The following is a 14,124-nucleotide window of genomic DNA, read 5'->3' as shown; positions in this document are numbered from 1 at the left end:
CATGGAACTTATGACTGCGCCATAAGACTGAAACCCTATGCTGACCCTCCTAAAGGATGTGTTTACCCCTTGTCAGTGGTGGAGAACAAAGTCATGTCGGAGAACATTGAGGAAAATTTGCAAAAGGGTTTCATTAGACCATCTAAGTCTCCTGAGGGTGCAGGCTTCTTCTTCGTGGGGAAGAAGGATGGCACACTGCATCCTTGTATCGATTATCAAGGTCTGAATGAGATCACAATTAAAGACAGATACCCCTTACCTCTGATCTCGGAGCTTTTCGATCGACTTCAAGAAGCCAAGATATTCTCAAAACTTGACCTGAAGAGAGCCTATAACTTGGTTCACATTCGCGAAGGCGACGAGTGGAAAACAGCTTTCAACCCTCGAGACGGCCATTTCGAATAATTGGTGATGCCTTTCGGCCTGTGCAATGCCCCTGCCGTGTTTCAGAACATGATAAATGACATTCTGCGGGAACTTCTGTACAAATGTGTTGTTGTCTACCTAGATGACATCTTGATCATTTCACAAGATATGTCTACTCATCTAGCAGATGTCAAACAAGTATTACTGAGACTTCGAGAACTAGGGATGTGAATCGTTTTTTGACGATTTAAAACAATCGTCAGATATATTATAAATCGTCAAAAATCGTTAGAGCCGCGATACAATAGCAATTCCCCCGATTTATCGTCAAAAAATCGTAAATCGGGGGAGGGGGGAGGGCGGGAAAACCGGCACACCAAAACAACCCTAAAACCCACCCGACCCTTTAAAACAAATCCCCCACCCTCCCGAACCCCCCCAAAATGTTTTAAATTACCTGGGGTCCAGCGGGGGGGTCCTCGGCGCGATCTCCCGCTCTCGGGCCATGGCTGCGTTAATAGAAATGGCGCCGGTGGCCCTTTGCCCTTACCATATGACAGGGCAAAGGTGGCGCCGGCGCCATTTTGGTTCCTGTCACGAGTGCAGGAGATCGCTCCCGGACCCCCGCTGGACCCCCAGGGACTTTTGGCCAGCTTGGGGGGTGCCTCCTGACCCCCACAAGACTTGCCAAAAGTCCAGCGGGGGTCCGGGAGCGACCTCCTGCACTCGAGCCGTATTGCCAATATTCAAAATGGTACCTCTAGGGCGCACGTGCGACCACCGATGAATAGAGGTGGCTCGGGACAGCTCAAAAAGCCGGTGCTTGTTTTTGAGGAGTAGTTCCTTGTTTTTGTGGCTGCTGTTGATGAGAATGCCCACGTTATAAGGAGGGACTATATAACTGAATCCCTAGCAGAGTTACATTGGCTACCAATTGAGCACAGAATTAAATACAAAACCCTATTATCATTCACAAACTAATTTATGATGAGAAATCAGACTGGTTAAACACAGCATTACGGGTACACGTCCCACACAGGACCCTCCGCTCAGCAAATAAAGCCCTCCTAACCATTCCCATCAGTTAAAACAGCAAGACTGACCCAAGTGAGAGAGAGAGCCCTATCACTAGCAGGACCCATAATCTGGAACACAAAGCCTCCAGAGATCAGACTGCAAAGTGATCTCAAGACATTTAAGAAAAGTTTAAAAACATGGCTTTTTAAACAAGCATTTTACAAAGAGACAGGAGAATAGAGAAAAATTATTCGGGAAAAGACAGAAAGGCACCGACACACAGTCCTTAAGACTGTACAGTAGATTAGTCTATGATTTCTACACCACAATAAAGCATAACTATAATACTATGTGTAATAAAACTACTGGTGTAAGTACCTTTGTACAATTGGTCATGAACTACCTCGCTAAATGACTATGTCTAATGATATATTGTAACCGAAACTTTGATGGCACCTGTTAGAATGTACTATAGTACACTTTTACCTACATTAAATATGTGCCTACATGTAAACCATTGCGATGGTATTTAACTTAGCAATGGTATAGAAAAGTTTTTAAATAAATAAATAAACGAGATTGGTGAAGTTGAAACTGGAATCGTTGCTGATTATATTGTTGAGGATGATAAGGATGGTAAAACTGGTAAGATGTTCTTGGTACAACTTCCTTCTAAAGCTAGGATAGAATTTCCTGTAGGAAGTGTGAGGATCTGTTGGCGCTGTGAGGGAAAGCAATGCAGAATATTGTTCCTTGAGAAGTGCCACAGTTTCAGAAAATTTATCGCCAAATAGATTGTCCCCCATGCAGGGAATACACTAACTACACTAACCACATCCTCTGGCAACAAATTCCAGAGCTTTATTGTGCTTTGAGTGAAAAACAATTTTCTCCAATTAGTCTTAAATGTGCTACTTGCTAACTTCATGGAATGCTCCCTAGTCCTTCTATTATTCGAAAATGTAAATAACCGAGTCACATCTACCCGTTCTAGACCTCTCATGATCTTAAAGACCTCTATCATATCCCCCCTCAGCTGTCTCTTCTCCAAGCTGATCAGCCCTAACCTCTTCAACCTTTCCTCATAGGGGAGCTGTTTCATCCCCTTTATCATTTTGGTAGCCCTTCTCTGTACCTTCTCCATCGCAACTATATCTTTTTTGAGATGCGGCGACCAAAATTTTACACAGTATTCAAGGTGGGGTCTCACCATGGAGCAATATAGAGGCATTATGACATTTTCCATTTATTAACCCATTCCCTTCCTAATAATTCCTAACATTCTGTTTGCTTTTTTGACTGCTGCAGCACACTGAGCCAACGATTTTAAAGTATTATCCACTATGATGCCTAGATCTTTTTCCTGGATGGTAGCTCCTAATATGGAACCTAACATCGTGTAACTACAGCAAGGGTTATTTTTCCCTATATGCAATACCTTGCACTTGTCCACATTAAATTTCATCTGCCATTTGGATGCCCAATCTTCCAATCTTGCAAGGTCCTCCTGTAATGTATTACAATCCGCTTATGATTTAACTACTCTGAATAATTTTGTATCATCCGCAAATTTGATAACCTTACTCGTCGTATTCCTTTCCAGATCATTTATATATATATTGAAAAGCACTGGTCCAAGTACAGATCCCTGAGGCACTCCACTGTTTACCCTTTTCTACTGAGAAAATTGACCATTTAATCCTACTCTCTGTTTCCTGTCTTTTAACCAGTTTATAATCCAGTTTGTAACCAGTTTGCAAATCCTGTTACATTTACCCAGTCAATATTGGGGTAATTGAAATCTCCCATTATTATTGCACTGCCAAAATGGTTAGCTTCCATGATTGCTCTTAGCATTTCATCATCTGTCTGACCATTTTGTCCAGGTGGATGATAGTATACTCCTATCACTGTACTCTTACCCAACCACATGGGATTTCTACCGAGCATTTAGTCTGTTGTATGATTTTTATCCTGTTGGGTTATATAACCTCCCTGACATAAAGTGCCACATCCCCACCAAGTTGATCCTCCCTATCATTGCGATATAATTTGTACCCTGATATAGCACTGTCCCATTGGTTATCCTCCTTCCACCAAGTCTCTGTGATGCCAATTATGTCAATATCATCATTTGCTGCTATACACTCTAACTCTCCCATCTTACTTCTTAGACTTCTGGCATTGGCATACAGACATTTCAAAGTGCGTTTTTTGTTTGTATTAACAACCTGCTTTTCAGTTGTTAGGGATAATTTGGAAATCATTAGCTTCGATGATTTTTTATATATAGGTACATGGACTGCTTTTGCTTTTATTGGAACCTCTTTGTTGGGATGTCTAACGATCTGAAATCGGCGAAACAGTGTGACAAAGCGATAGCTAAAGCCAGAAGAATGCTGGGCTGCATAGAGAGAGGAATATCGAGTAAGAGAAGGGAAGTGATTATCCCCTTGTACAGGGCCTTGGTGAGGCCTCACCTGGAGTACTGTGCTCAGTTCTGGAGACCGTATCTCCAAAGGGACAGAGACAGGATGGAGGTGGTCCAGAGAAGGGCAAAAAGGTGGAAGGTCTTCATTGAATGACTTATGAAGAGAGATTGAAGATTCTAAATATGTACACCCTGGAGGAAAGGAGGAGCAGAGGTGATATGATACAGACTTTCAGATACTTGAAAGGTTTTAATGATCTAAAGACAATGACAAGCCTTTTTCATTGGAAAAAAAATCAGCAGAACCAGGGGTCACGATTTGAAGCTCCAGGGAGGAAGACTCAGAACCAATGTCAGGAAGTATTTCTTCACGGAGAGGGAGGTGGATGCCTGGAACGCCCTTCTGGAGGAAGTGGTGAAGACAAAAACTGTGAAGGACTTCAAAGGGGCGTGGGATAAATACTGTGGATCCATAAAGTCAAAGGATGTGAATGAAGAGAAGAGGCATGGGGTGGCTTGCAGGAATGTCAGCTACTACCTGGAGGTTAATACCCTTATTCAATAAAGATACACATGTTTAATGCGACTCCAACATTGCTCTATGCGTCAACGGCAAGAAGAAATGTGGAAAAAATGATTTGCATTCACAAAAAAGCGGGGGAGTAGCTTGCTTGTTGCGGCAGTTACTACCCCAAACCAAATAAGTCTGATACTTCACTTTCAATGCATATCCAGCATAGCTCTCTGCTTCAATGGCAGGGGGAATAAAGAAAAGAGGATTTATATTCAGGCAACAACCAACAAGGACTGAATTACATAGTCTGGTAAACAATTATGGGTGTAGCTTGCTTGTTACGGCAGTTACTACCCCGAATCAATTAAGCCTGATACTTGACTTTCGATGCATATCCAGCATAGCTCTCTGCTTCAACAGCAGGGGGGAATAAAGAAAAGAGGATTTATATTCAGACAACAACCAACAAGGACTGAATGGCACAGGCTGGGTAAACAAATAAGCGTGGGAGTAGCTTGCTTATTGCAGCAGTTACTACCCCTAACCAATTAAGCTAGATACTTCACTTAGATTCAGCTCCAACACTGCTCTTTGCATTAATGGTGGGGGTGGAAGGGAAATAGAACCAAAATGTTACTAATAAGGGCCAAGAGTAACAGATAAGGATGAGAAAAAAAATGGTGTGAAAGCTTGCTGGGCAGACTGGATGGGCAGTTTGGTCTTCTTCTGCCGTCATTTCTATGTTTCCTGTTTCATTAGTATCCTTCAAGGATACATTTCTCCGAATCATGCACTGCTGAGCGAACATAAGAACATAAGAAAATGCCATACTGGGTCAGACCAAGGGTCCATCAAGCCCAGCATCCTGTTTCCAACAGTGGCCAAGAGTGACTCTCAGCTTTCCCCTTTGTTCTAGTTTAAAAGCTGCTCTATCTCCTTTTTAAAGGTTAGTGCCAGCAGTCTGGTTCCACCCTGGTTAAGGTGGAGCCCATCCCTTCGGAAGAGACTCCCCCTTCCCCAAAAGGTTCCCCAGTTCCTAACAAAACTGAGTCCCTCTTCCTTGCACCATCGTCTCATCCACACATTGAGACTCCAGAGCTCTGCCTGCCTCTGGTGACCTGCGCGTGGAACAGGGAGCATTTCAGAGAATGCTACCCTGGAGGTTCTGGATTTAAGCTTTCTACCTAAGAGCCTAAATTTGGCTTCTAGAACCTCCCTCCCACATTTTCCTATGTCGTTGGTGCCCACATGTACCACGACAGCCGGCTCCTCCCCAGCACTGTATAAAATCCTATCTAGGTGACGCGTGAGGTCCGCCACCTTCGCACCAGGTAGGCAAGTTACCAGGTGGTCCTCACGCCCACCCGCCACCCAGCTATCTACATTTCAAATAAATGAATCACCAACTATGACGGCCGACCTAACCCTTCCCTCCTGGGCAGAAGTCCTGGGAGACTTGTCCTCAATGTGAGAGGAGATTTCATTGGAAACTGCTGCAACCTTTTTTTTGCGAGCCTGCGGTATAGAAGTGGCTTTAAATAAATAAATAAATAAATAAATAAATAAATAAATAAATAAATGCATTATACATAACCATCACCCATTTTCTACAATTGCCTCCAAATCCACATATCCAATGCATATCCTCCAGAAAATTCTAATCCTCCCTATCACAGATTTTTTCAGCATCCAGAGTACTCAACACTGCTTCTCTACTTCTTTTTCAGCATTGATAATAACCTCTAAGGTTCTGAGCAGGTTATCATATCCATGGCTACTGCTAATGAAACCAACTTAAGAACATAAAACTCGCCATGCTGGGTCTGTCCTCAGTTTCAACAAGCCCAGTATCCTGTTTCCAACAGTGGCCAATCCAGGCATTAAGTACCTGGCAGGATCCCAAGGGGTGGAGAGATGCCATGAATGTTGGGAGCGCACAATAGAAGAGATCTGGCAGCCACTTACAGCAGTTAAGGTAACTAACCAAGAATAAGCAGGGGATTTCTGCAACTCCACCTTAATAATGCTTTATGGACTTTTCCTCCAGGAAGTTGTCCAAACTATTTTTAAATGCAGCTATACTAATAGCTTTCACCACATCCTCTGGCAATGAATTCCAGAGCTTAATTATGCATTGAGTAAAAAGTATTTTCTTTTATTAGCTTTACTGTAAATGTATTACACAGTAACTTCATTGTGTGTCCTCTGGTCTTTGTACTTTTTGAAAGAATAAGCAACTGATTAAAGTTTACTCATTCTACTGCACTCATGATTTTATAGATCTCTATCATATCCCCCCTCAGTCGTCTCTTCTACAAGCTGAAGAGTCCTAACCTCTTTAGCCTTTCTTCATAGGAGAATTGTTCAATCCCCTTTATCATCTTGGTCACCCTTTTCTGTACCTTTTTCTAATTCTGCTATATCTTTCTTGGGATGTGGTGACCAGAACTGCACACAGTACTCAAGATGAGGTCGCACCATGGAGTGATACAGAGACATTATGATATTCTCTGTTTTATTCTCCTTTCCTTTCCTAATAATCCCCAGCATTCTGTTTGTGTATGATATATGAACACAAGATGAGGATGCACCATGGAGTGATACAGAGGCATTAGGATATTCTCTGTTTTATTCTCCAATCCTTTCCTAATAATCCCCAGCATTATGTTTGTGTATGATATATGAACACAAGATGAGGATGCACATGGAGTGATACAGAGGCATTAGGATATTCTCTGTTTTATTCTCCATTCCTTTCCTAATAATCCCCAGCATTCTGTTTGTGTATGATATATGAACACAAGATGAGGATGCACCATGGAGTGATACAGAGACATTATGATATTCTCTGTTTTATTCTCCATTCCTTTCCTAATAATCCCCAGCATTCTGTTTGTGTGTGATATATGAACACAAGATGAGGATGCACCATGGAGTGATACAGAGACATTATGATATTCTCTGTTTTATTCTCCTTTCCTAATAATCCCCAGCATTCTGTGTGTGTATGATATATGAACACAAGATGAGGATGCACCATGGAGTGATACAGAGACATTATGATATTCTCTGTTTTATTCTCCTTTCCTAATAATTCCTAGCATTCTGTTTGTGTATGATATATGAACACAAGATGAGGATGCACCATGGAGTGATACAGAGACATTATGATATTCTCTGTTTTATTCTCCATTCCTTTCCTAATAATCCCCAGCATTCTGTTTGTGTATGATATATGAACACAAGATGAGGATGCACCATGGAGTTATACAGAGACATTATGATATTCTCTGTTTTATTCTCCATTCCTTTCCTAATAATCCCCAGCATTCTGTTTGTGTATGATATATGAACACAAGATGAGGATGCATCATGGAGTGATACAGAGGCATTAGGATATTCTCTGTTTTATTCTCCATTCCTTTCCTAATAATCCCCAGCATTCTGTGTGTGTATGATATATGAACACAAGATGAGGATGCACCATGGAGTGATACAGAGGCATTAGGATATTCTCTGTTTTATTCTCCAATCCTTTCCTAATAATCCCCAGCATTCTGTTTGTGTATGATATATGAACACAAGATGAGGATGCACATGGAGTGATACAGAGGCATTAGGATATTCTCTGTTTTATTCTCCATTCCTTTCCTAATAATCCCCAGCATTCTGTTTGTGTATGATTTATGAACACAAGATGAGGATGCACCATGGAGTGATACAGAGACATTATGATATTCTCTGTTTTATTCTCCATTCCTTTCCTAATAATCCCCAGCATTCTGTTTGTGTGTGATATATGAACACAAGATGAGGATGCACCATGGAGTGATACAGAGACATTATGATATTCTCTGTTTTATTCTCCTTTCCTAATAATCCCCAGCATTCTGTGTGTGTATGATATATGAACACAAGATGAGGATGCACCATGGAGTGATACAGAGACATTATGATATTCTCTGTTTTATTCTCCTTTCCTAATAATCCCTAGCATTCTGTTTGTGTATGATATATGAACACAAGATGAGGATGCACCATGGAGTGATACAGAGACATTATGATATTCTCTGTTTTATTCTCCATTCCTTTCCTAATAATCCCCAGCATTCTGTTTGTGTATGATATATGAACACAAGATGAGGATGCACCATGGAGTTATACAGAGACATTATGATATTCTCTGTTTTATTCTCCATTCCTTTCCTAATAATCCCCAGCATTCTGTTTGTGTATGATATATGAACACAAGATGAGGATGCATCATGGAGTGATACAGAGGCATTAGGATATTCTCTGTTTTATTCTCCATTCCTTTCCTAATAATCCCCAGCATTCTGTGTGTGTATGATATATGAACACAAGATGAGGATGCACCATGGAGTGATACAGAGACATTATGATATTCTCTGTTTTATTCTCCATTCCTTTCCTAATAATCCCCAGCATTCTGTTTGTGTATCATATATGAACACAAGATGAGGATGCACCATGGAGTGATACAGAGACATTATGATATTCTCTGTTTTATTCTCCATTCCTTTCCTAATAATCCCCAGCATTCTGTTTGTGTATGATATATGAACACAAGATGAGGATGCATCATGGAGTGATACAGAGGCATTAGGATATTCTCTGTTTTATTCTCCATTCCTTTCCTAATAATCCCCAGCATTCTGTTTGTGTATGATATATGAACACAAGATGAGGATGCATCATGGAGTGATACAGAGGCATTAGGATATTCTCTGTTTTATTCTCCATTCCTTTCCTAATAATCCCCAGCATTCTGTGTGTGTATGATATATGAACACAAGATGAGGATGCACCATGGAGTGATACAGAGACATTATGATATTCTCTGTTTTATTCTCCATTCCTTTCCTAATAATCCCCAGCATTCTGTTTGTGTATGATATATGAACACAAGATGAGGATGCACCATGGAGTGATACAGAGACATTATGATATTCTCTGTTTTATTCTACATTCCTTTCCTAATAATCCCCAGCATTCTGTTTGTGTATGATATATGAACACAAGATGAGGATGCATCATGGAGTGATACAGAGGCATTAGGATATTCTCTGTTTTATTCTCCATTCCTTTCCTAATAATCCCCAGCATTCTGTTTGTGTATGATATATGAACACAAGATGAGGATGCACCATGGAGTGATACAGAGACATTATGATATTCTCTGTTTTATTCTCCATTCCTTTCCTAATAATCCCCAGCATTCTGTTTGTGTATGATATATGAACACAAGATGAGGATGCACCATGGAGTGATACAGAGACATTATGATATTCTCTGTTTTATTCTCCATTCCTTTCCTAATAATCCCCAGCATTCTGTTTGTGTATGATATATGAACACAAGATGAGGATGCATCATGGAGTGATACAGAGGCATTAGGATATTCTCTGTTTTATTCTCCATTCCTTTCCTAATAATCCCCAGCATTCTGTGTGTGTATGATATATGAACACAAGATGAGGATGCACCATGGAGTGATACAGAGACATTATGATATTCTCTGTTTTATTCTCCATTCCTTTCCTAATAATCCCCAGCATTCTGTTTGTGTATGATATATGAGCACAAGATGAGGATGCACCATGGAGTGATACAGAGACATTATGATATTCTCTGTTTTATTCTCCATTCCTTTCCTAATAATCCCCAGCATTCTGTTTGTGTATGATATATGAACACAAGATGAGGATGCATCATGGAGTGATACAGAGACATTATGATAGTCTCTGTTTTATTCTCCATTCCTTTCCTAATAATCCCCAGCATTCTGTTTGTGTATGATATATGAGCACAAGATGAGGATGCACCATGGAGTGATACAGAGACATTATGATATTCTCTGTTTTATTCTCCATTCCTTTCCTAATAATCCCCAGCATTCTGTTTGTGTATGATATATGAACACAAGATGAGGATGCACCATGGAGTGATACAGAGACATTATGATAGTCTCTGTTTTATTCTCCATTCCTTTCCTAATAATCCCCAGCATTCTGTTTGTGTATGATATATGAACACAAGATGAGGATGCATCATGGAGTGATACAGAGGCATTAGGATATTCTCTGTTTTATTCTCCATTCCTTTCCTAATAATCCCCAGCATTCTGTGTGTGTATGATATATGAACACAAGATGAGGATGCACCATGGAGTGATACAGAGACATTATGATATTCTCTGTTTTATTCTCCAGTCCTTTCCTAATAATCCCCAGCATTCTGTTTTTGTATGATATATGAACACAAGCTGAGGATGCACCATGGAGTGATACAGAGGCATTATGATATTCTCTGTTTTATTCTCCATTCCTTTCCTAATAATCCCCAGCATTCTGTTTGTGTATGATATATGAACACAAGATGAGGTCGCACCATGGAGTGATACAGAGACATTATGATATTCTCTGTTTTATTCTCCATTCCTTTCCTAATAATCCCCAGCATTCTGTTTGTGTATGATATATGAACACAAGATGAGGATGCACCATGGAGTGATACAGAGACATTATGATATTCTCTGTTTTATTCTCCACTCCTTCCCTGATAATCCCCAGCATTCTGTTTGTGTATGATATAGGAACACAAGATGAGGGTGCAGCATGGAGTGATACAGAGACATTATGATATTCTCTGTTTTATTCTCCATTCCTTTCCTAATAATCCCCAGCATTCTGTGTGTGTGTGATATATGAAGACAAGATGAGGATGCACCATGGAGTGATACAGAGACATTATGATATTCTCTGTTTTATTCTCCATTCCTTTCCTAATAATCCCCAGCATTCTGTTTGTGTAGGATATATGAACACAAGATGAGGATGCACCATGAAGTGATACAGAGGCATTATGATATTCTCTGTTTTATTCTCCATTCCTTTCCTAATAATCCCCAGCATTCTGTGTGTGTATGATATATGAACACAAGATGAGGATGCACCATGGAGTGATACAGAGACATTATGTTATTCTCTGTTTTATTCTCCATTCCTTTCCTAATAATCCCCAGCATTCTGTTTGTGTATGATATATGAACACAAGATGAGGTCACACCATGGAGTGATACAGAGGCATTATGATATTCTCTGTTTTATTCTCCATTCCTTTCCTAATAATCCCCAGCATTCTGTTTGTGTATGATATATGAACACAAGATGAGGATGTACCATGGAGAGATACAGAGACATTATGATATTCTCTGTTTTATTCTCCATTCCTTCCCTAATAATCCCCAGCATTCTGTTTGTGTATGATATATGAACACAAGATGAGGATGCACCATGGAGTGATACAGAGGCATTATGATATTCTCTGTTTTATTCTCCATTCCTTTCCTAATAATCCCCAGCATTCTGTTTGTGTATGATATATGAACACAAGATGAGGTCGCACCATGGAGTGATACAGAGGCATTATGATATTCTCTGTTTTATTCTCCTTTCCTAATAATCCCCAGCATTCTGTTTGTGTATGATATATGAACACAAGATGAGGATGCACCATGGAGTGATACAGAGACAGTATGATATTCTCTGTTTTATTCTCCATTCCTTTCCTAATAATCCCCAGCATTCTGTTTGTGTATGATATATGAACACAAGATGAGGATGCACCATGGAGTGATACAGAGACATTATGATATTCTCTGTTTTATTCTCCATTCCTTCCCTAATAATCCCCAGCATTCTGTTTGTGTATGATATATGAACACAAGATGAGGATGCACCATGGAGTGATACAGAGACATTATGATATTCTCTGTTTTATTCTCCATTCCTTTCCTAATAATTCCCAGCATTCTGTTTGTGTATGATATATGAACACAAATGAGGATGCACCATGGAGTGATACAGAGGCATTATGATATTCTCTGTTTTATTCTCCATTCCTTTCCTAATAATCCCCAGCATTCTGTTTGTGTATGATATATGAACACAAGATGAGGATGCACCATGGAGTGATACAGAGACATTATGATATTCTCTGTTTTATTCTCCATTCCTTTCCTAATAATCCCCAGCATTCTGTTTGTGTATGATATATGAACACAAGATGAGGATGCACCATGGAGTGATACAGAGACATTATGATATTCTCTGTTTTATTCTCCATTCCTTTCCTAATAATCCCCAGCATTCTGTGTGTGTATGATATATGAACACAAGATGAGGATGCACCATGGAGCGATACAGAGACATTATGATATTCTCTGTTTTATTCTCCATTCCTTTCCTAATAATCCCCAGCATTCTGTTTGTGTATGATATATGAACACAAGATGAGGATGCACCATGGAGTGATACAGAGGCATTATGATATTCTCTGTTTTATTCTCCATTCCTTTCCTAATAATCCCCAGCATTCTGTTTGTGTATGATATATGAACACAAGATGAGGATGCACCATGGAGTGATACAGAGGACATTATGATATTCTCTGTTTTATTCTCCATTCCTTTCCTAATAATCCCCAGCATTCTGTTTGTGTATGATATATGAACACAAGATGAGGATGCACCATGGAGTGATACAGAGGCATTATGATATTCTCTGTTTTATTCTCCATTCCTTTCCTAATAATCCCCAGCATTCTGTTTGTGTATGATATATGAACACAAGATGAGGATCACACCATGGAGTGATACAGAGACATTATGATATTCTCTGTTTTATTCTCCATTCCTTTCCTAATAATCCCCAGCATTCTGTTTGTGTATGATATATGAACACAAGATGAGGATGCAGCATGGAGTGATACAGAGGCATTATGATATTCTCTGTTTTATTCTCCATTCCTTTCCTAATAATCCCCAGCATTCTGTTTGTGTATGATATATGAACACAAGATGAGGATGCACCATGGAGTGATACAGAGGCATTATGATATTCTCTGTTTTATTCTCCATTCCTTTCCTAATAATCCCCAGCATTCTGTTTGTGTATGATATATGAACACAAGATGAGGATGCACCATGGAGTGATACAGAGACATTATGATATTCTCTGTTTTATTCTCCATTCCTTTCCTAATAATCCCCAGCATTCTGTTTGTGTATGATATATGAACACAAGATGAGGATGCACATGGAGTGATACAGAGACATTATGATATTCTCTGTTTTATTCTCCATTCCTTTCCTAATAATCCCCAGCATTCTGTTTGTGTATGATATATGAACACAAGATGAGGATCGCACCATGGAGTGATACAGAGGCATTAGGATATTCTCTGTTTTATTCTCCATTCCTTTCCTAATAATCCCCAGCATTCTGTTTGTGTATGATATATGAGCACAAGATGAGGATGCACCATGGAGTGATACAGAGACATTATGATATTCTCTGTTTTATTCTCCATTCCTTTCCTAATAATCCCCAGCATTCTGTTTGTATATGATATATGAACACAAGATGAGGATGCACCATGGAGTGATACAGAGGCATTATGATATTCTCTGTTTTATTCTCCATTCCTTCCCTAATAATCCCCAGCTTTCTATTCCCTTTCTTGGCTGCTGCTGCACACGGAGCAGAAGATTTCAACGTATTATCAATGATGACCCCTAGATCCTTTTCCTGAGTGGTGACTCCTAATGTGGATCCTTGCATTTTGTGCTATAATTTGGGTTTCTCTTCCCTAAGTGCATCACTTTGCAGTGGTCTCTGTGCTTTAAACTATGAATCACTTGCACCATCCTAGCTGCTAGGATTTTGTCAAAGATCTTTATATTTGGATTTAAGAATGAAATTGGCCTATAAGA

Source organism: Rhinatrema bivittatum, unplaced genomic scaffold (genome assembly GCF_901001135.1).
Source record: "Rhinatrema bivittatum unplaced genomic scaffold, aRhiBiv1.1, whole genome shotgun sequence".
Classification (NCBI taxonomy): domain Eukaryota; kingdom Metazoa; phylum Chordata; class Amphibia; order Gymnophiona; family Rhinatrematidae; genus Rhinatrema; species Rhinatrema bivittatum.
The sequence above is the reverse complement of the archived record's forward strand: the minus strand, read 5'-3'. Positions refer to the sequence as shown.